The 21,443-nt window shown below is 37.1% G+C and overlaps 1 protein-coding gene across 1 annotated transcript in view; it reads right to left on the bottom strand.

Moving 5' to 3' along the window:
• The window catches only part of TFEC (transcription factor EC), a 105,151-nt gene that overhangs the window by 40,023 nt on the left and 43,685 nt on the right, over window positions 1-21,443 (bottom strand). The window lies entirely within an intron of this gene.

The raw sequence follows: 21,443 nt of genomic DNA, 5'->3' as shown, positions 1-21,443 counted from the left end.
AGAGTCCAAGCTATAGTCCTGGATGGGTGTTCACTATGCTCAAATCGCGTGGTCTTCTCAAAGTGCTTCTTGAGGACAGATCACTTTTTGAGTTGGTAAGACTTTATAAACTGAGTGGTCATGCCAAAACTGCTAATTGAGTAAGACTTTGGGACATCCTTTGATTACAGAGATTGACAGTTGCTACTTCAAACAGCTCCCATTTCAGATCAATGTCACATTCCTGCAATTTAACTACCAGAGGAGCACTGCATACACAAACCTTACTGTCATTTCAGCCCTGTGGCTTTCTCCTCTTCCTATGGCATGACTGGTCACAAATTTCTTGTAATAAATTTTTCTCAAGGGGCCTCTGTGTAAGCATGATTAATATTTGTTAAATAATAGCAAGACTTGCTTTGCAGACCTTTTTTCTCCAAAAAAATTCAGTCTTTTAAACAAACTTCTTTTTAATTCCCCTAACATATATAAGCAGAGATAAATAGCCCATAATAGGGGTTTGCATTTAAATTAGCTATATTTTTGTACAATATTGAAGGACCTACTTTATTTTTAATCATGTTATGGTGGCATGTCTAGCATTATTTTAATTATGTTTCTTCAAACTAATATTCTAGTCTAGTAAAAAAGATTAAGCCATGCAGTAATGAATATAATATTAATTATTTTGATGTAAGCCTTAAAGTTATTAAATAATATTCCATTAAAATATTGAAATAGCATCTGTTTAGATTTTCCCCTGTTTTAAGCTAGGAAGGTATGCATCCCATGTAAGGTTTTAAAAACTACATGTGTATTTGGGATTTACTTAAATCATGATATGACTTGTCTTAACTGAGATCTTCGTGTTAGTTTTAGAGAGTGTATAATGTATTGTTAATTTAACCTCCGATTTATCATGTGTAAGGATACTTGTAAAACCATCCCAAATCATTCCAATTCTTATGCATCTGTTTACTCCTTCAGCTTCAGTAAGGCTTAAGCTCATATTGAAAGTTAGACACTCAAGCACTTTCTTAAATTAGAATCCAAACACGAAATCTACTATATGTCAGTTTAACCAGAGTATCAACCTTGGGTGAAATGCAATATGTGCTGAGGGAAAGAAAATATGTCCTGTTGTATGGTCAGACCAGGGATTACTGTGCACCCTTGTTTTCGGCTGCTGTTTCAGAAGCACCCATGGACGCTTCTTGTTTGTGCTGGACCCTAGTCACTGAATGAATCCACGCAAAGTGACCACTACCCAGAGCCTTGCATTGCCTAAACTGATGAAGATCTCTTTCCAGCAGTGCAGAGAACTGCAATCAACAGCTTTGAAATCACAGCTTCTTCACACGGCATAAATGGGAGTGGGATCAATGCATAGGCTACCAATGCATCTACTGCATTTCACTCCAACTACTTTTTTCTCGTAAATAAAGCTGATGATCACTCCATGATGAGCAATAGATTGTTGTCTTAGAAATTCTACAGGCCTGCCTGAAGCATGAAATCCATGCTTTAAAATTTGTTTTTAATAAGGAATTCTAATAAGGACGTGGGTTCTGCCACAAGAAGCTTGCTGAAAAGTCAGTGTCTTGCTTTTTCCTTTCTCTGGACTTCAGATTGCTCGTGGCAGACTGAAATCTCTGTTCAGCCCAATTTCCTGGTGAACCACCAGGGGCCATCCCACCAGGCAAGGGGAGGATCTGTTAAACACAATCAGTTAACTGCTGACTAAGTCAAAAATCAGTTTTATCAGGAGTGCTTATTTTGTATGATATTCTTTCAGCGCTTATATCCTGTCAGTACTATCCTGAACTTCCACAAACAGGAAAAGAATTTAAAGCTTCACTGATGGGATCGGTTGCTATGGTTTTGCAAACCTCTCCATCCCCTTTAGTGTGCCAGTTGCGGTCGTTACAAAGCAGAACCATTGAGGTTAAAAAGGGATCTATGACCTGATTTTCAAATAGTACTGAAAGTTGTAATCCATGAACATCTTTATATATCTAAATAAGTCTTAAAAGTCAATGCTAATAATAAGAAGTAAAGCACTTTTGAAAGTCAAACCACTATGTAAAGACAAAGCAGAGCTGGAATCCTGTTTTTATAATTATATGACTAGTGTATAATAAATGGGGGAAAAAAGTCATGCTATGCTAAAGGAATACTAAGATTGCAAGTCAAGCTCTCAAAAATTAGAAATTACTGTTAAAACTGCCCATTCAAAATGAGTGAGATAGAGGCAGAAACACAAAACTTAATAATTTCATGAAACCAGGTAGTCCAGTGTCAAATACCAAGTATGATTGTTTTATTCTCCACTGGGATGCTGGATGAATTTTATTTTCTTATATCAGTAGTATTAAGCTAAGTTTCAGTTTAGATTTTCTGAAAATTTTAGGTGACACAAACTCTTTTAAATAACTATTACCATAATTACAAACGTTAAATATTGACTTGATTTTGAGCTGCTTTTTAATGGTGTGAAAATAGTGGTTAAGCACTGGCAAAGGTTGCCCAGAGAGGTCATGGAATCTCCATCCTTGGAGATTTTCAAAGCTTGACTGGACAAGGCCCTGAGCACCTGAGGAAGCAAAAGAAATCTAGAAATACTCAGGGAAATTTGAATTGGTAGTCTAAACATTGAAACTGTGGATAATCATTATTAAGTCTGGGAAAAAAATGGTACCAGGATAGGGGTTCAGTGAAATAAATGCAAAAAGCAAAATAACTGAAAGATCACTCCCACACATAAGTAATCCCATGAGTATAACAGCCCAGATCAACATGCACTTAGCTGCTTTAGAGACCTTGATCGTGTGCATGTCTTAGATCCACCAGATAAGGTCATTCCACAAAAATTTGAAAAAAAAAGATTTTTCAGAGTAGAAGCATCCTTATATTGCCTGATAAACCCAGTACTGTATCCTCCAGCAGTGTTGGGAGACTAATTTTCTAATTCCTCATCTTTTGAGGTGTTCCCATAATCTGTGAGAACATTTTGTCAGAGACTATGTGAAATTTTAAGGTGAGGGTCTCTGAATCTCTCCAGTCTAGGAGTCCTCCTATACATAAAATCATTAAAACTTCTTTGGACCAGGGACCTGCAATGTTGATGCTGACACATCCTTTACTGCCACAACAATCTGAATATAGGGTTAACTTCTTTTTTTTTTCCTCTCTCTTGGTCAATGCCTATTTAATCATTTGTTTAAAGCAGAACAGCTTTAAAGGAAGGCGCTGAGATGGTTTTCAGGGTAGAGCATCCAAGAACCTGGCAGCTCCATGGAATCTAGGTTTTCGTCTCTGACACAAATTAAGCAGTGTGATTTGATAAAGCATATCTTCTAGTTCTCAGAAGATTTTTTTTCTATTAAATGTTTCTCTACCTTCCTATGTTTTTGTGAAACGGATGGCCTTGCTCATTGATATGCCTGATTTCTGGGAATCCCTTGCAGAAATAGGCAACCAGTGACCACCAGATGATCCAGATCTTGACTCAGACAAGCCTCAAACACAGCCCAGGACTACTGGCACATCTGCTCTAGCTCTCAGTACAGTCAGTGACCTGATCCTTCCTGCCAAGTGCTCCTGAAGTTATATAGGTTCTTTTGACTATTGTGTGTGCAAGGTGTAACAAGGTGACCAATTTGTGCAGATGAAGTGCTGGTTCTCCTCCCAGGCATTCTCTTGCAGTGGTTGTGGCTATATACTTTAAATGCTAATTATTTCAGATTATTTGAAGAGTGAAGGACAGCATAAAGTTCAACCTTAAATAGATTATCCGCTCCCTCCTAGGCACTGCTTTTGTCTATTATTTGGCTTTCCTAATAATGGTGAAATTAAAGCCTATTCAGAAATAGAAACATCAAGCATGCACGGAGCCAAAAGCATCAGGCCAAATTCAAATATTAAAAATCCACCAGAACAAAGCTAGAAGAGAAAAGAACACTTTGAGATGGATTTTGTAATCCAGAAAAGATCCCATTGCACATGTAACTGACTGTACCTAGTTCTATCTTATATCTCACTGACAAACCAGTTCTGAGAACAAGAATGTAACAACCTTTCAGAATTACAGATGCATATTCAAACTTCTTCAACTGTTCTTTCTAATTTGAGCACACATCACCATGTTGTAAAACTGCGGTAGAGTTGTGTAACATCTTTTCCCACATTCACACTAATTTTACTTTCATTTCTAATATATTGCACAATGGCATGCCTCAGCCTTCAGTAGTTTATTTAGATAAACTATATTACTTCCACATTTGCTGATGAAATTTTTTTTCATTAGTAAAAGAATACCTAGCATGCCAAAAGTAAGAAAGAGGGCATATATAGGGGACCTAAAGGAGGCATGAACAATGTCAATGATATTCCAGTAAGTAGCAGTGCTACATCTTGTATTGATATTCCACTAAGGGCAAGCAGGGGATACCTGTACTCCCAGGCTGCTTAGCCCAACATCAGTCCTGGGAGAAATAATAGGAAAACTGAAAAGAGATTCAATTAATAAATTATTAAAAGATAGGAATATAATTAATGTTAGTCAACATAGTTCTGTGCAAAATAAGCCTTGTCAAACAAATCTACTTCTGTTCTTTGATGAGATTTCAAGTTAGGCTGCCAAAGGTAACGATGTAGGTATAATACAGTTCAACTTTTGTGTGCCTTTTGACTTAGTATCATTCAATATGCTAATTAAAAATATAGCACTACACAATATCAATAAAGCGTGTTTTAACTGGATTAAGAATTGGCTAACGAACATGCATAAGAAAGTAATCAGCAAAGGCTCGGCATCAGAAAGAGGTGTTCTTCAGTCTTGTACTACTCAACATTTCCATCAGTGATTTGGGACTAATGAAAAATAAAACCCACTAAAAAGAATAAATATTTTTTAGAGTAGTGATCCATTGAAAGAAAATGTTTTCCCAGTTAGCCAAACACACACCTGCATATGCTGGAGGAAGAAATACAGGATGGAACAATGGAGAAAACTGAATGGGGAAAACACTGGAAGCAACAAGTCTGTAAAGAATTTGGGGTCGTAATAAACCAGCAACCCAGCAGAAGTGACCGGATGATGTTATAGCAAGAAAGGGAAAATGGCATAAAGGAAGTAGTGAATAGGAGCCTGGCTTTACTCTGCTTTTATTTATGGCTCAGGAGAGATCAGTAATGGAATTCTAAAAATATTTTTACCCTAAATATTTTTAAAACACTGTTGAAAAAATTGAAAGGATGCAGAAGAGAACTATAGAAGTAGTTGAAGACCAAGAAAAGGGTGTTGCAATGAAAGTTTGAAGAAACTCATCTATGTTCTTGTTGTTAAATTGAAATCTGTGAAATTTGTGGGAGATGCTGAATCTGACAGGATCTTTCAGCTAGTACAGAAAGCGTGGCAAGAGCCACTGGCCACAAGCTAATGTTAGGCAAGCTCATATCGGAAATTATGTGACTAAACAGTGAAATACTCAAAAGGAAATGCTCTAACTGCTGTTTTCTTCAAACTAAGGCTCGATAACTTTCTGGAGGAGATGCATTAGCCAAATCCAAGATACACTTTTATCAAACTCATTCTTGGACTCAAAGTACTAGGATAATAACTGAATGGAGTACAAAAGCCTGTGATTTTAGAGAAATTAGAACGAGTGGCCTAATAGCCCTTTATGTGTTTAAATTTTGTGGATTTTTGGATATGAGAACTGGCTACTGTAACAGCAACTTTTTCTTTGATGAAAATTCACTCAGTTTAATAGATGTTTAAATCTCTGCAACAAAATAATATGCTTAAATACGGCCATAGTATACCGGACACAACTCAGTAGACTTCATTACAGTTTGCCATTTTTGCTGGATGTTAATTTGTTCCAGTGTTCTTAATAGCTTTTGAAGTAAAATTTCTTACCCTGATGGGATCACATCATTTATCATTAGTCCCGAACACAACACCTCTCTGAAACTGCTTGAGTTATGAGGCTTCATGTTCTTTTCAGCCACAGTACCAGAAAATAAGCATCTAATTATGAACTTTTTAATTATTAAAATGTTCTGTAAGTACCCAAAAATTCTAATTCCATTTTAAGATAAGAAACATAGTCACAACACAGACTATTTTAGCTCTCTTTCTGAGGAGTTTCAAATGGATTTTAAGGGTTAGGAAAAAAAGCATTTTTAGTGATGAAATAATCAATTTTAACTTCTATTACAAATGAACATCAGTTGTTTGTTTGTCCTGCTCTTTCTATTAAACTTTTTGAGAAAAGCATATTTGTGACATTATTTCATAATAAAATGAAATTTCAATTTAACTTAGCAATTGCACACTTCTGTTCTATCTTAAAAACTATCACCAAATAATGTAGCTGTTCACTTTAATGTTTAGTTTATAAAAGCGTGTGTGATTATGTCAATTAATTACTTAAGCTAAATACAGTAATTAATTTTTAAATGTGAATATTTTTCATATTGGAACTTTGATCTGACTAGGTGAGACCTTCACATTAATATGCATGAAGAGAGAATACAAAGCAAAAGACATCCAGTCTGTCAACTCACAGCTGTGTTTAGTTGATGCCTTACAGTAGCTTTCAAGTTAAGAAAAAATTCTCATGTGACTCCAATGCACTATTTTTCATCTTATTTAACCTTTGACATCATACTCATCATGAATTTGTGAGTGTTCTTTGAAGGGTGAAGAGACTGAAGAGGAAATATTTTAAAGTTCTTTGACAAAGGCCATGTCTTCAACAATGACTACTGCTTCTGTATTTTGGTATTTCACTGTCTAAAAATAGCTGATAATTATAAATGTGAGGTAGGATGGGAACAATCAGAAATTCTCCATCACGCTGCCAACCATTACGAAAAGCAAGAGGAATGTGGGAGCAAAAGAACTGCAGAACAGACTTTGCAAAAACTAGTGCTGGGTTAGGAAATTTATTCTGCATGGCACAGGTGGCAGAACAGCATTTCTCTCAGGGAGAGAAAGGCAGCAGAGCTCTCAGGGCTGTGGCTGTTAGAGGCTATATCTTACAGCTGGCCGTTTCCTGTCACATCCCCGTGCAGACGCAGGGATTTTGATAGCATTTCCCCATTGTGGTATTCTCTAGCACTCACTGAGCTCAGTCCTTTCAGGTATTTCTCTGTGCTAACCTCCTTGTGCAATCAGAAATAAGTTGGGGGAAGCCAACTACCTGCACTGAGCAGCTACAGAGACATTATCAAAGCAAGCACTTCCATCTGCACTGGTACACCTGAGACACTCTTGGCTTCTTAATTGAACTCCTGCAGTTAAGATACACACAACTCTGATGGCTCCTTATCCATCACCAGCTTGACTTCTGAAGAAAGAATCCCTAAGGTCTTAAGGCCAGCTTGTCATGTTTTAAAATAACAATGAGTCTCGATGACTTTGTGGTCTTCACTGGCAGAAAAGACTCAAGTTTTTAACATCGCACTATAAAAACAGCTTATAAAGTTAAGCAAAGCAAACTACAGGAAGTATTTTTACAGAACTATCCCTTTGATTTAAGTTAGAATTTAAGCTGAAAATCTAAACTGTGAATAAAACCAACCACTACAGTTAATAGGCCACACAAGCATAACAGTGGACCACAATCAAATTATGAAACCCCAGCTAATATCCTTACTTTGACTCTGCACAGTGACCCTGTCCATGCTCTCATTGATTCATGAGATCTGTGAATATAATAAATCTTTACTGTTCCAGTTCCTCTTTATTGGTGTTATTAAAGGACAGTGAATGTGACTCTTGCATTTGAAGAATGGAAAGAAACTTTTTGTACAGCTCACTATGTTTAAAGAGTTAGGTCCTGATAATTTACTTAACTACTTGTCTCTATCTCCAGAAGACATTCAAATTAGGTCAGCTAATAAGATGTTATTAAATGGAGAGGAGAGTATCACACATGTATTCAAGGAAAATCAATTTTGAATATGGAAAGTACAATGATCTGGTTTTTAGTTTAAAATCTTCTGCTAATGAACTTCCATCAGTGCAGTTTTTTTGGTCCTTGTAGAAGGAGCAAAAGAGCAGCATTAAAAAGTTCTTCTGTATTTGTCAAATGCAACAACTAGCACAGATCCATTAACATTACAGTTATAGCAGCTTGGGAAATCTGTAATGAGAGAGATGTATTTTATTCAGAGATTCAAGATTTTCTGACAAAAATCTTACGACAAAAAGAAATCTACTCCAAAATATAGGATTCATATAACACAGGCTGATACAGAGATCAGGAATAATGAAAATGCTTGCAGATATAAAAGTTTATATTTTAATGTCAGCATTTTTATCTGTTTAACTTCGGATGAAAGCACTCGGAAAAGACAAAAGATGACTGTATTATGAAGATCCATATAGTCTATTTTGTTATTCATAGGTAAAGTGTGGAATAAAGGTCTAACACTGGAGAGAACCGGTAGGTATGTGTACTACCTTTATGTGTAGATGAGAGAGTCAGGAGGCTGAACTTCAAAATGAATGAACCAAAAGAAGAAAGATCACTTGTATGATGGCTACTTTAGCAAATTCCTGGATAGTTTCAAGAGACTGATTTGTTCTTTGATTTCTAATTGTTTTCATGTAACAACTATCATTTTCTCACTTGTATCTCACTTTAAAGATTAAGAGAACTCGGAGCAAAGTCAGCCTTAAAAAGTATGAAGAGGGAGCATGAAATAATACATTTCTCATTGTTTGCATCATTTGAGATGCAATGACGGCAGTAATATTCCTCCTGTTCAGTTACAGACAGCAAAACAATCCTAGAAGTTAGGTCTGAAAAGTGTATTTTCCTGGTATGTAAGCGTATGCACATCAATTAAAAGGTGGAAAAAAGTGCTGATGGTAAAATTGCAAGAGGAGAAAATAGTACTTTGGCATTTGAGTATACTGATATTTCTGAGAGAGAGGTATGTCTTCTTGTCCTTACTTCTTCATTCCATTGGACAAATAGTGTTTGCACACAAATAATAACATTTATAATGTGCTTTCCAATAACTTTGTCATATTTGGCAGCACAAACTAAAGAAGAAAAAGACAAAACCTGAACACAGTAAGCCTACTTCTGCCATGTAATTCTTCTTCAAAAATAGAGTAAGTTCAAAAAGTTTACTGATTTTGGATAAAACTACTGGTTTTGCCTATTTCTAATATGAAAGATTCATGACTCTATGCCAAGGGAACTACATCAACTCCCTCAAAAAAATGAAACCCATTGGTTTGTTAAACTGGTAACAATTTCACCACCAGATGACAGCACTGGTTATTACTAACTCTTTTTTGTGTGTTTCAGTCCTCCCTCATTTTGAAAACAAACTGTACTCAGGTATGTGCTCCCCAGCCCATGCACTGCCAGAATGGAGGCAACAAAGCCAGTGGCATAAGGTGGTTTGGTGAGGTAGTCACATAGAGTCATAGATCTATATCAGGGAGGCTAATCTGTTAGACAAGCTATTTTAAGTCTGTGAAAGGTTATAGCTTCTGTAATGACACAAACAAAACCAGCTTCAACCAAAGAAATGTGCTTTCTATTGCTTTCATCAGTCTCAGAATGGTAAAGAGGGCAAGGGTAGAAGCTTTCAAAGTAGGCATCTTCGGTTCAGCCTCATAACACAATCTCTGTGAAATCAAGGCAGCAATATTATTTTGAGCCAGCTTAGGATCTGGCCACAAAGTGTACTTTCACACAAGGGGAGCAGATTGGGTTAGCTGACAGCAGTAGGTGACGTTTCCATCAAAACCAGGAATGGCATATCAAGCATAGCTATATGAGAAAAAGAGTAACAAAAAATATTTCATATCAGCTAAGAGCATTTTTTTAAATCCACCTGGTCCATTCTGTGTTCAAATATGTTTTATGGCTGTAAGTGGCAATGGGTCTGACCACGTTCATACTTCAGGATGCTGTTGGCATTCTGTTCATGGGCTTAGCAACCATTACCTTCAGTACTTGAACACCAGCTCCAAGTATATTCTCTCAGCAATACACTTCCACTTATATTCAGAGAGTAGTAAGAGTGGATTTACAGTGAAGTAATTATATGGTCCTTGAAATATTTTAATAATTTAATAGGATTTATGTTTGCCACTATTCTTACAAAGAAGAGTTACATAAAGAGCCTAGCTGTTAGTGAAAAAACACCTAATATTACCAGAAATTATGATGAATATAAATTTTTACTTAAAATTGTTTAATTTACTTTGAGGAGTCTTTTCTGAACTGTAGTTTTGCATGTTTGAGTCTGAAAAGATACTTTTCAGCCTAAGACCAATGAATATCTGCTAAAGATGGCAAGGGAAGCTGAGAATTCATTCAGAGAACACTTACAGAGTGCAAGGCTTCAAACACTTACGTTTTGCTGTACTCTGCAGCTGACTGGAAATCTCACAAAAATAGCGTAATTGGTACTTTCAGTACTGAACTGAGCAAGCAGTCTTGCCTTTTGACATGTATTTAAACTAATCTTAGCTCTCAACAAGTTCCATTCAGCAGTAAGTCAATTAGCCAAAAAAAAAAGAGAAGATATTAATACCATTTCTAATGTACAACAGATCAAAACTCAGTTCCTTTTATAATTACTTAAATTCTGAAATCAACCTTTAAAAACCTTTAGAACAAGAACTGCTATAAAAGCATCATAAATAGAATCAAAAGGCAACCTAGCAGAAACAAGCACATGTCCTTCGACGTTAAGTTGTACTTTACAGCATTTACATTTCAATTCAGGTACAACAAACATTTGTGCACATAGTAGACACTAAAGAATAGGGGCTGGAGGAGTGATATTAGGGTAAGCTCAGACTAATCAACAGTTTTCAGTCAATATCAACTAAATAAAAACTTGTTAATTAATAAAAGATGATTGATTTTACTGGGATTAATCAAGAGAAACTCCCACTTAGTTTAAATGAGAGTTCTGTGTGAATATGGAATTAAAGATTACTACTGGTAAGTCATTATTAAGAGCATTAATTATAAGCTGTATTGTACAGAACAAGTCTTTCAAATGCAATGGTCCTAATGTGGAAAGGAATGTACAAGTTAAAAATAATTGTCATACTATGTATCTGTATGAAATCTTTCTGCCCCCAAAAGTAATTTTTTTAGTTGCAAGTAAGAATATTTAATAATGATAACAGTATTTTAAAGAGACTTCAGTGTCTTGCCACAGAACTTGCAGGAGGAAAACATGTCACAGTGTTTGAAGTGCAACACAGTGGTGTGCTGTGAATGTTAACACTAGGATTTGGTAAGTGAGTTTATTAGTATTAACGAACTTATTTAATTATCAAGTGAGTTAGTAAGCATTTATCAGCATAATCAGTAGGCCATGTTACGGAAAGAAGGCAAATGGTAATCTCTTTGGTCTGCCTTAAGAAGACAGCCAATAAAACTGTGATTTTGTCGCACATGCAAAATAAAGCAAGAACCAATAAGCCTGATTTTCATCACACAGATAAAGCGCAGAAACACTGGTTTGCCAGCATAGCTACCTAGTGGCAGTGGCTGGATTTCTATCAGTTTTATCACCTCTACAATACAGCATCGCCCCAGAGCCCAGGTACTCGAACACAGCAGGGCAAACAAGAAAAGATTAGAACAAATCTGGCCATGAATAATGTATGTCACTGTTTGTGTGTATCCAGCTAGTTCAAGGGAGAGAAAGGAGAAGTGGTTCATAAGGGTATTTCCTTAACTCTGGCTGGAATTTCAGTTAAAAAAAGAAGAAATGATACAGCACTTTTAAGGAAAGAAACTTCCTATCTGTGTCTTCTTAAATGTATTATTAACTGAACAATAGATGCTGAAAGAAATCGATAGCATAATATGGCCATGTTAGCAGTTTCCTTCAATCGTTTTGTCAGTCTGTCATCACTGTTGCCATTCAAAAGGCCACAAAGCCTAAACACAGAGGCAGAACTCTTCCTATTACAGTCTTTTATTATTATAATATAGAATGAGCTAATTATCTTTAACATCAAACACTAGGGTTATTCTCAACCCAGTTCACAACCCCAGTTTATTCAGCACTGTTTCAAAGCAGTTTAACAACATAATTTACTGAGATTTACTTGGGCTCATCACCTTTTCCTTAGCTGTATGCAGAGAATATATGTAATATGGTTACATTTTGGTGACACCCTTATTTTTCTTAGTCAAGTCCAGATTTTATCCTTACGTTGGTGGCCCTCAGGACCATCCCACTAAATTAACAGATGCATAAATGCTTGCCAGAGTGGGGAAGGCTTTCTTACAGAAAACTGACAGAAAGGACAGCAGAGGCAAATGTGGCCTCAGACTGTAGCTGTGCTGGTCTCTGAGCTGTTTGTTTGCCTTGTCCCTCCTTCTTTGTCCACAGCTGCATGAGTGCACGGCTCACTGTTATAGTCAGGATGATCTCTATAATGAGCAAGGTTATCCTTCCCTAAAGATTACAAAATCCCACTACTTGAAGTGCAGAATTCCTGCTGTCCCTCCCCATGGCTGAATCTCCAGCAGAAGAATTTAGCTTGTCACATTGATCCACGTCTCCAGTGCAGCTAAATTTAACCCACTTTTCCTGTTCCTGAAGCAAGATTTTCATGTTGACTGAAGTTTCATTTTCACTTCCAAAGGTACACTTTACATTAAGTAGTTTTTCTCTCTTCAAAAACATTTATAGTGCAGGTGGGTTGAAATCTACATTTGACAAGGTAAGTGAAAAGGTCCTTTTCAATTATATCACCAACTCCCTTTTCTCCTACACAAAGGTCTCCGTAAACCTTGAATTAGAGACTAAGCATAACAGTATCAGCAGAGAATACTCAAGTCACCTGAGATGTGCAGATGGCATTAGCCTCCTACTTGCTGGAAAGCTTTGAGGCAATGTTCAGAGCAGTGGGAAGAGCAGGAAACACTGACTTAGGATGAATAGGCATAAAACAAGAACTGGGTTTAATATGATATGAAAGAGGGTAACACTATGACTAAGAAAAATTAGAAAAGTTGGACCTACTGGCTAGATTAGGCTGATAATGTACGTAGAAAAAAATAGGGCTTGATAAAAACTGTCAGAAGACTGAGCGATGGAAAGAATAGCAATTTCAGTTTTTACTTAGAAGATATTTTGAGTATCCCTGTATTCCTAGACAGAATACTTGAAAGCAAAAATAAAGCCCTTCACCAAGAAAATAGGGGGAATAAAACTATGAAATAAAAGACAGATGAGTCTGTCATTGTAACGAAAACTAAACAACCTTAAAAGAAGAAAAGGAAAACCAAGATAAGGCAATTACACAAGGTGGGAAGTAGACAAAACAAAAGCAAACAGAGAATGTTGGAACATAATAATAAGAAGAAATTTAGACCCAATTCCAGTTTTTCTAGCCATTATAAACATGAAGGATTGGACTTCCCTGCTTGGTACAAGAAAATGTCCTGGGTGGTTATGTAGAAGAAATGGTTATTAAACAAAACAAAGAAATAGAATGCGTTCAAGATAAAAACAAGCTTGGATGCAGAAAATCCTGGTTAGCTTACTTTCTGTATTTGCACAGAACAAAGGGTCCTGATGTTACACCTGAAGCTGAAGAGACAATAGGGGTACATCAGCCAGAAAGCCCCTTGCCAGTGTGGGCTGGGGTTCGTACAAAAGACTACCAGCAAAACAAGAAACACTGATAATTGCCACCAGGCTTTTGTTCGTCTTATGGATTCAAAGTAGGCCTGGTTGTTTTGTTGCTAGGGTTTTCTTCAAGTTGGCAAAATTTGGACCCGACAGTAAATAGGCAGGAAAAAATTTAAAGCTTTAACTGCTTCATTAAAACAAATCCTAGTCTATCCTCCCTCATAGACAAGAAGACAGTACCAGCAGTACAGTTTCACTGTTAAGAAGATGTACACAGAAATTTATTTAAACTAGATTTTATGTCAAAATGTGCAAGGTGTGTGTCCACTGTGTAAAAACTGCCACAGATGGGAGGGGAAAGGTGCCTCATGGAAGAGCAGCCCTGGGTGACAGCTAATTTGGTTACTAACCATACTTCAAACACTGAGAAGTGAGGAACCAGGGGATTTTTTTTTTGGCTGAGGATTCAGTAAAAGCCACAAAAAACTCCATAGTAAATATTTCTTCTCCCAGTTCCAGTATACAATCTCAATTTCAGTGTACCAGATGGCAAGTAGGCCTAGCATTTAGGCTTCAATAATAAGAAGTTTGTGTTACAAAAGAGATGAACATGACTATTAGTTTCCTAAACCTACCTTTAAAGGCCACCCTCTGGGAGGTCTGATATAAACTACTCTGGGATTCCCTTGATGTGACAGATACAGAAAAAAGTCTTTGCATAGAAGCAAGACAAGTTAAAATGATCCATGGTACCAGTGACTGCTGTACAGTAAAATTCTAAGTGTTTTTACTGTAGGCTTCAGATCTGGATATTGTCTCTGAAGAAAGTGTGTAGAGAGTAAGAAAAAGACAAAGGCTGGTAAAAAGGTGAAAACAGAGGATTACAGCAAGTGGCCTGCACAGCAGTAGGAAATAGAAGGCTACATATAAGCCTTCATATATACATATCATTCACACTCTGATCAATCGCATAAATTCCAGATTTAGTTTTACAGCTGTACAGTAAAATCAACCAGTATTAAAATAGAGCATACAGAGTATTGCAGATTAGGGAAAAAAAAGGCACCTTTCAGGGTTGTGACCTCCTCTACTAGTGAGCAATGGAAATTGAAGGCCATGTCTCCATCCTCCCAAGTCTAAACTCAATAGCTTTAACAACACAAGGAAGACAGAAGGTGGACATAAAAGCAGCAGTTGACTTGAGGTGAGATGAAGAAGTAAATGTGTTTAACAAATTCTCAAGAATCACTTGGTTCCCTCCATTTTTCTGTTTCTCTAGAACTTTTTGTGGTTGCATAGTTTTTGATTCCACAATCAAATAGTTTTTATTTAACCTACCTGTTTCCAATTCCCAGTTTTTCTGTTAGCTAATTAGGAGCTTACTTTGTCTCTACTTACTTCCATCTCATTGGGGGTGGGGTAGGGGGTGGAGAGTTGGGGGATTGTTTGTTTAATCACTGCTTATTGCTACAAGAACGTCTTTATCCTTGCTAATACCTTTCTAGGCCCTGATCCCACAACTACCTACACTTTTCCCATTTTATCCTACCAAGGGCCTTCACAGATTTCAGGGGAATACTCACATGGACAATTGTTTGTAGGACTGAACTTTAAGCAGTAATTGTCAAGGGCATCCTGCATCAGTGAGCTGTGAAACAAGTCTTAAGAAGCATACCACTCTTTGGGTGCAAAAAATAAACCATATTTTATGCCTATTTACTTTACTGAGAATTGATCATAAAAATCTTTTAAAAGGATTTGCAATTTTCAGTTTATAGCTATAATGTATTATGAGATCTTATCTTCTGCTCTTGAAAACAGTAAAAATTATGACTAGCCAAAGGACATGTATGTCTTGGAAGAAGCAAGATGACAAGCTGGTATTTCTTGGCTTAAGTTAGCATTCTTTAATCACCAGACCATGTTGTGGCTCCACTACACTGAGTTCTTCCTGAATGCAGAAAAACAGTCATGCCATTCACAGGAAAATTACTCTTTCTGCACTTGCTAGTAATTTAAATTGCAGTGGACTGGCACTTAGGATCTGTGTATTCAGTCCCTGCCCTTGTTACATTTTCCCTATACAGCCTTGAGCAAAACATTTAATCTATTTTCCTTGATAAATGTGAATAATAATATTTATCTATAGCTATTATTATATCTTTTTCATTTCAGAAAGCCTTTGGGGCACGAATTATTTCAGTCCCACTGGGACAACAGCACCTTTTCTTCACTGGGACCTTTAGTTGAAACATCTCTTCTTCTTCTACTACAACTACTACCACTACTAGTGCTACTACTACTAATCCCTTACTTATTCCCAGTAAAAAATAAACTAAGCAATTTTATTTTTCAAGGTAATGCATATGGCTTTGAAGCTAAATATAAAAATTCAATCTTTTCTCTTGTATGATAACCAATTAATCCATGTTACTAGACTGATAGTCTGCGGACAAGACTAGACATGCAAGTATTTTCTTACCAGTATAAGATTTATTCTCCCAGACTTCCCGTAACAGCCTATTAAGAAATAAACTGTTGCATCACAAGAAAATTCACTGCAGCCTAAATTAGTTTTGGTTTGGTTTTTTTTTGAACTAATGAAATATGTTTCCTCTCTAATATGTTTGCAATGTAAACACCCATGCCGGTTAATTTTTAATCTGTAAGGGCTTGACAAGCATATATAAAAGTCTGGATATACCTTCTCCTTTTGCCCTTTTATAGATAGAACTTGATGTTTCTGTCCTTAACTAGAAATGTCTTGCCTGCTCATGTTTATGCAAAACAGATTTTTTGGAAGAGAAGAAAAAAAAGTGGTACTGTAACATCAGAAGGAAACATCAAAGGACTAGAGGCAACATCTTAAGGCTTTTATCAAAGTAGTGAGGGAATGCATTAAAGCAACAATATATGTAGCTTACAAATGATAGGACTATCAAATTCAACAGTATGTCTGATGAACATAGAGGACATGTTCTACATGCATTCTTTATTTTAAAAGAAAGACTTGAACAGTGGTTTTGTTTTCAAAACTATGAGAGAAATATTAAAAAATAATGTAGACTTGGGTTTTTAGGTTGTGTCAATCAATGCAGCTGAGGGGAGTCAAAGGCAGCCAAGCCCACTTACACCTGATGGTAAATTACAATTTTATATTTTTTAAAGTCAGTGACAACACAAAAAATACATATATTTGGGGCTTTTTATTCCTCTCTACTTTTGTACCTATATGAGAGTTGAGGAAGAGTACTGGGATCTGGCCTAATGAATAAGAAACGTAGATAGTTCTGGTAGCTCAGAACAAGTCTGTTATGAAATTATGGAGCGTGCCCACAAAATATCTTTCTGTCAACCCCGCTTCCCAAAAGTATTTCAAGAAACTCTAAGTTGGCTTTACTTTTTAGCAAAATCTTAACTGTTGTTTCATATGTATCCCTAAAACTTGCATTTAAAAAGCTTTGTTTATACAAGTAGCAGAACCACCACCATGTGAAAAACTCCAGAAATGAACGAATTATAACCAGTCTCACCTTGACCCCAACCCCTGTGTGGAGCACAGCTGCTTATTCTGTTTAAATTTATGGCTTTTGCAGCCTGCCGTAGGAAAAAATACAGATTATTAATCTGCCCTAGGAAGACATGGCTCCTCTCCCATTCCCTGCAGTAGTAGTCGACTATAGGTCCCAGCCGACACCAGACCCAGACACCATGACTTGTGGTCCCAGCAAGTCCACTGACTGCTCGTAACATTTCACTACTGATCACTGCCATTAATAGGCAAAAAGGCTTCACACATTGGGGGTTAATAACCCTTCACCAGTTTTACAGCTAAAATAACTGGGAGTTCATATAAAGCTAGTTCAGATAGAGCTGGGATTAAAACCTAGTTCTGTTATACATGTGTGTGTATATGTACATATACACATTTTAATAGCCTAGTCTCTGCCACGGTGTCATTCTGAGAATTAGAAGCTCTTACAGGGTGTTGAGTGGATCTGCAGCCTATAAATTCACAGGCAGCTGATAATCCATGCTGAAGTGAAAAGCAATGGATAAAAATTAGCATAGGGACTTGGAAATAATGGACAGAATCACAAACCTCAACTGCTGGAGTTTTATTGCAAAGCATAGAATTTGGAAAAAAAATCTGACAATTTGCCTTTACTGTGTCGTTTTTATTTTGCTTTTGAATATGGGCACTCTGTTTTTCAGTATAGGATGTGACAGAGTTAGGGTGTATTTGAGGCTGTCAGCAATGCCTATATGGCCAGAGAGCAGAAGACTCTCTTGGGGCAGGAAGCTAAAATTCAGAAAGTAGTTATTATTCTTGAAAGCATAACTCTGAAGCTCATGGGAAAACCAGGACATTTGCTTATATGCATCAGGTGCCCAGACTGATTAATGCTCACTACAGCAGAGATTTATGGATCTTTCTTTCTAATAGCTCTTCTGTGAGCCCAACACAAGATGATTTTTGCACATTTTAAGTCTCTCATCACAAACTCTCCAAGCTCTCCACCCATTTATATCACTTCAAAATGTCATTAGGCCAAAGTTGTCCATTAAACCTTATTATTATTTATTAATTGCACAGAGAAGTGGTGGTAGAGCACAAGCAAGGAATGAAATGGGGTTCCAGACCATCATCACCATTTATATCTACTTCCTGCCATCTTGGCAGCCCAGCACCTGCAAGTCACTTGATCCATGCAGCTGCACTGCATGGGCACTCAGTAGCCGTGTCAATCCTAAGAGCCTGTGATATATCAGAAACCCCTCATGCTATACAATTAATAAATTCAGAACAAAATTTCGGGCTCTGTCCCATGTCACGAGGTGCTCTTGAAGCACAGTCAACCAGTGGTTATAACCACAACCTTTACAATATGGCAAATTTCCTGCTTTTTGAACATGACTGGAAATTTTTGAGTTCCCGGAGTGCAACTCTGATTTTGAAATAAACTCTGAAGGTCTTGTTTCTGTAATAGTGGTAAAAATCCAACATATAAACACTTCTTTGTTAAAAATAAGAAAGTCAAAAAGGCTGAGAAATTTGATAAACACACATTTCTGTCTGTCTATTGGAGAGCTTGATTAGGATCTCGCAGATTTATCTAAGAAGTAATAATAAATGCAGCTCTGAACTAACAAGAAAGAGAGCAGGAATGACAGACTGGGAATACATATTCAGTGCCTATTAATTGCCTTGCTATCTGTCCTCCGTGCTTGTGGGAAGTCATGTTTTAGAAACATTCATGCAGATATCCAGCAGAGAGCATGATACGTAGGCTTATCCATACACCTGCAACATCTAATGAAATAATGTCAACTTTTTATGAATATTCAGAGTGCTTTTGTTAATAAAAAAAAAAAGAAGGCATTATAATAGCCAGCCATTATGTAGGCTGGCACCAACTGTTCAACTTTTCTAGCAGAAAAAAATAATTGTGTGTGAATTGTATCGCTCATGAAAGTGAGACAGATGTAGGAAGAAGGCATGCAGACACTGCAAACACTTGCATCCCACCTCAGGCTCCACCTGGAACACTAGTTATTCAATTACCAGGACTTACCTCTATGATCCACACAACCTTATGCAGCATTGCACAACAGGGCTACATGGCTAAGGACTAGTTAATATATGCAGACAATTTTTCAAAACTACAGCACGTGTGTAGACCTGCATCTTTCAGTGTAGGAATCCTGAAACAATAACACTCAGCAAGATGGAGACCAAAAAAAATAATATTGTCCATTTATGGGCTAGTTTAGATCCAAAATGTTATGTAAAGTTTTACATTCCTGCAACATTTATAACAGGGGTATGGTTTCTAAATGTATCTAAGAGGTATGGTAAACATACAAATGCATAGTGACTCCTACTTAAGTGTGGCTCCTATTCTTCTATAGAAAGCAGAGTGGATAAGATGCTGTTTATGAAAAAAGCCATCTCTGGCAGTCTCAATTGCCCTGCAAAGTGTGGTTTTCATTTTTAGATGAGGGAGTTCTGAATTCAGATACATAAAACGGTGTAGATATCATACAGCTGAGCAAGCAGTACCTAACTTGAAGACATCTGCTACTCTTTTCCCTCTCTACCCTCTCTTCCAAATGAGAGCTCTGTCCCTGAGCACAGAGCAAAGGCAGACAGAGGATTCAGAAAATGAATTTAATTTTTTTTTCCAGTTGGATCTCACACGCTTATCAGAATTCCTCCTCATGACCGAGTGAACTGAATAAATTGCAATGACATAATTATGTAATATTCTATTAACAGAAAAAAAATCTAATAAACAATTCTCTATAAATCAAAGGGTCTATTATTATTGGTGGGTTTGTCTCTTACTCTGACCTTTTCCACAAATATTCTTCCTGTATAGGCCCTCTTTTCAGATCCAGCTCTACCATGGCACTGGTAATAGGTTCCCCAACAGGAGATGACGAAGATGTAGGGCAGATCAACACTGCCGGCCTTTACTCAAATGTAAAAGACAAAATCTCCTTCCCATCTTTCTGTTCAGTAAAGAATGAGTAACTGAATGATAACCTTAAATGGTAATTTACAGACAGTATATGTGTAATACACAAATACATATGTATGTATTCCTCTCTGTTTCTCATACATGCCTTGCTATACATGAGCAAACACACAGGTTCTAAAGCAGAAAAAGAGACCTGCAGTTTATCTCAAAACTCTCCATGCATTTGAGTTTCTCATCTTATTATATTAATCAATCTTATTGGCTTCAACATGTATTTTTCATATACTGAAATGAAAAACTGAGGTCTATTATGATTACTGATATTTCTAAATTGGCTGTCCCCTCAAATTGAGACAAAAGTGTGCCTTCTTTGTGTGCTTCAAATTGTGAGCTTGGTTCCCTGCTCACTCTCACCATTTTTCCATCAGTAGGACTCTGTAGACAACCAAAGCGCTCTCAGAGTGGGGGAGGAGTAGTCAGCCCTACTAATCAGTCCATGATCACTACTAAGAAAACTGCAAAACACAGCTTTAATGAGCATAAGACATATCTAAATAAACCACACCCAAATACCTGAAGTAAATACATAGAGCCACTAACTCCTCATGTAGTCAAAACTTTGAGGTGGGTCAAGCACTATTTAAATTCCCATCCAGTGAAAACAAGACGCAAAAACTTCAATGGCTGCTTTGACAACCCTAATGAACAGACTGAACAGACCACAATGGGAACGAGATTTTCTTCTCCATTGTGGAGTTTCACAGGATGCAAGCACACTGTTAGTCTTAGCATATGTAATACACAGGGCAGGACACTGGCTGACACATGGAAATAACAATTCTGACATCACTTCATAGAATCATAGAATGATTTGGGTTGGAAGGGACCTTTAAAGATCATCCCCTGCAATAAGCAGGGACATCTTCAACTAGATCAGGTTGCTCAAAGCCCCGTCCAGCCTGACCTTGAATGTTTCCAGCGATGGGGCATCTACAACCCCTCTGGGCAACTTCTAGTGTTTCACCACCCTCATCATAAAAAATTTCTTCCTTATATCGAATCTGAATCAACCCTCTTTTAGTTTAAAACCATTACCCCTTGTCCTATCGCAACAGGCCCTGCTAAGAAGTTTGTCCCCATCTTTCTTATAAGCCTCCTTTAAGTATTGAAAGGCCTCAATAAGGTGTCCCTGGAGCCTTCTTTTCTCCAGGCTGAACAACTGCAACTCTCTCAGCCTTTCCTCATAGGAGAGGTGCTCCAGCCCTCTGATCAATTTTGTGGCCCTCCTCCAGACCCACTCCAACAGGTCCATGTCTTTCCTGTACTGAG

Source organism: Nyctibius grandis, chromosome 5 (genome assembly GCF_013368605.1).
Source record: "Nyctibius grandis isolate bNycGra1 chromosome 5, bNycGra1.pri, whole genome shotgun sequence".
NCBI classification, from domain to species: Eukaryota; Metazoa; Chordata; class Aves; order Nyctibiiformes; family Nyctibiidae; genus Nyctibius; species Nyctibius grandis.
Note: the sequence above shows the minus strand (reverse complement) of the source record. Positions and strands in the feature narration are given on the sequence as shown.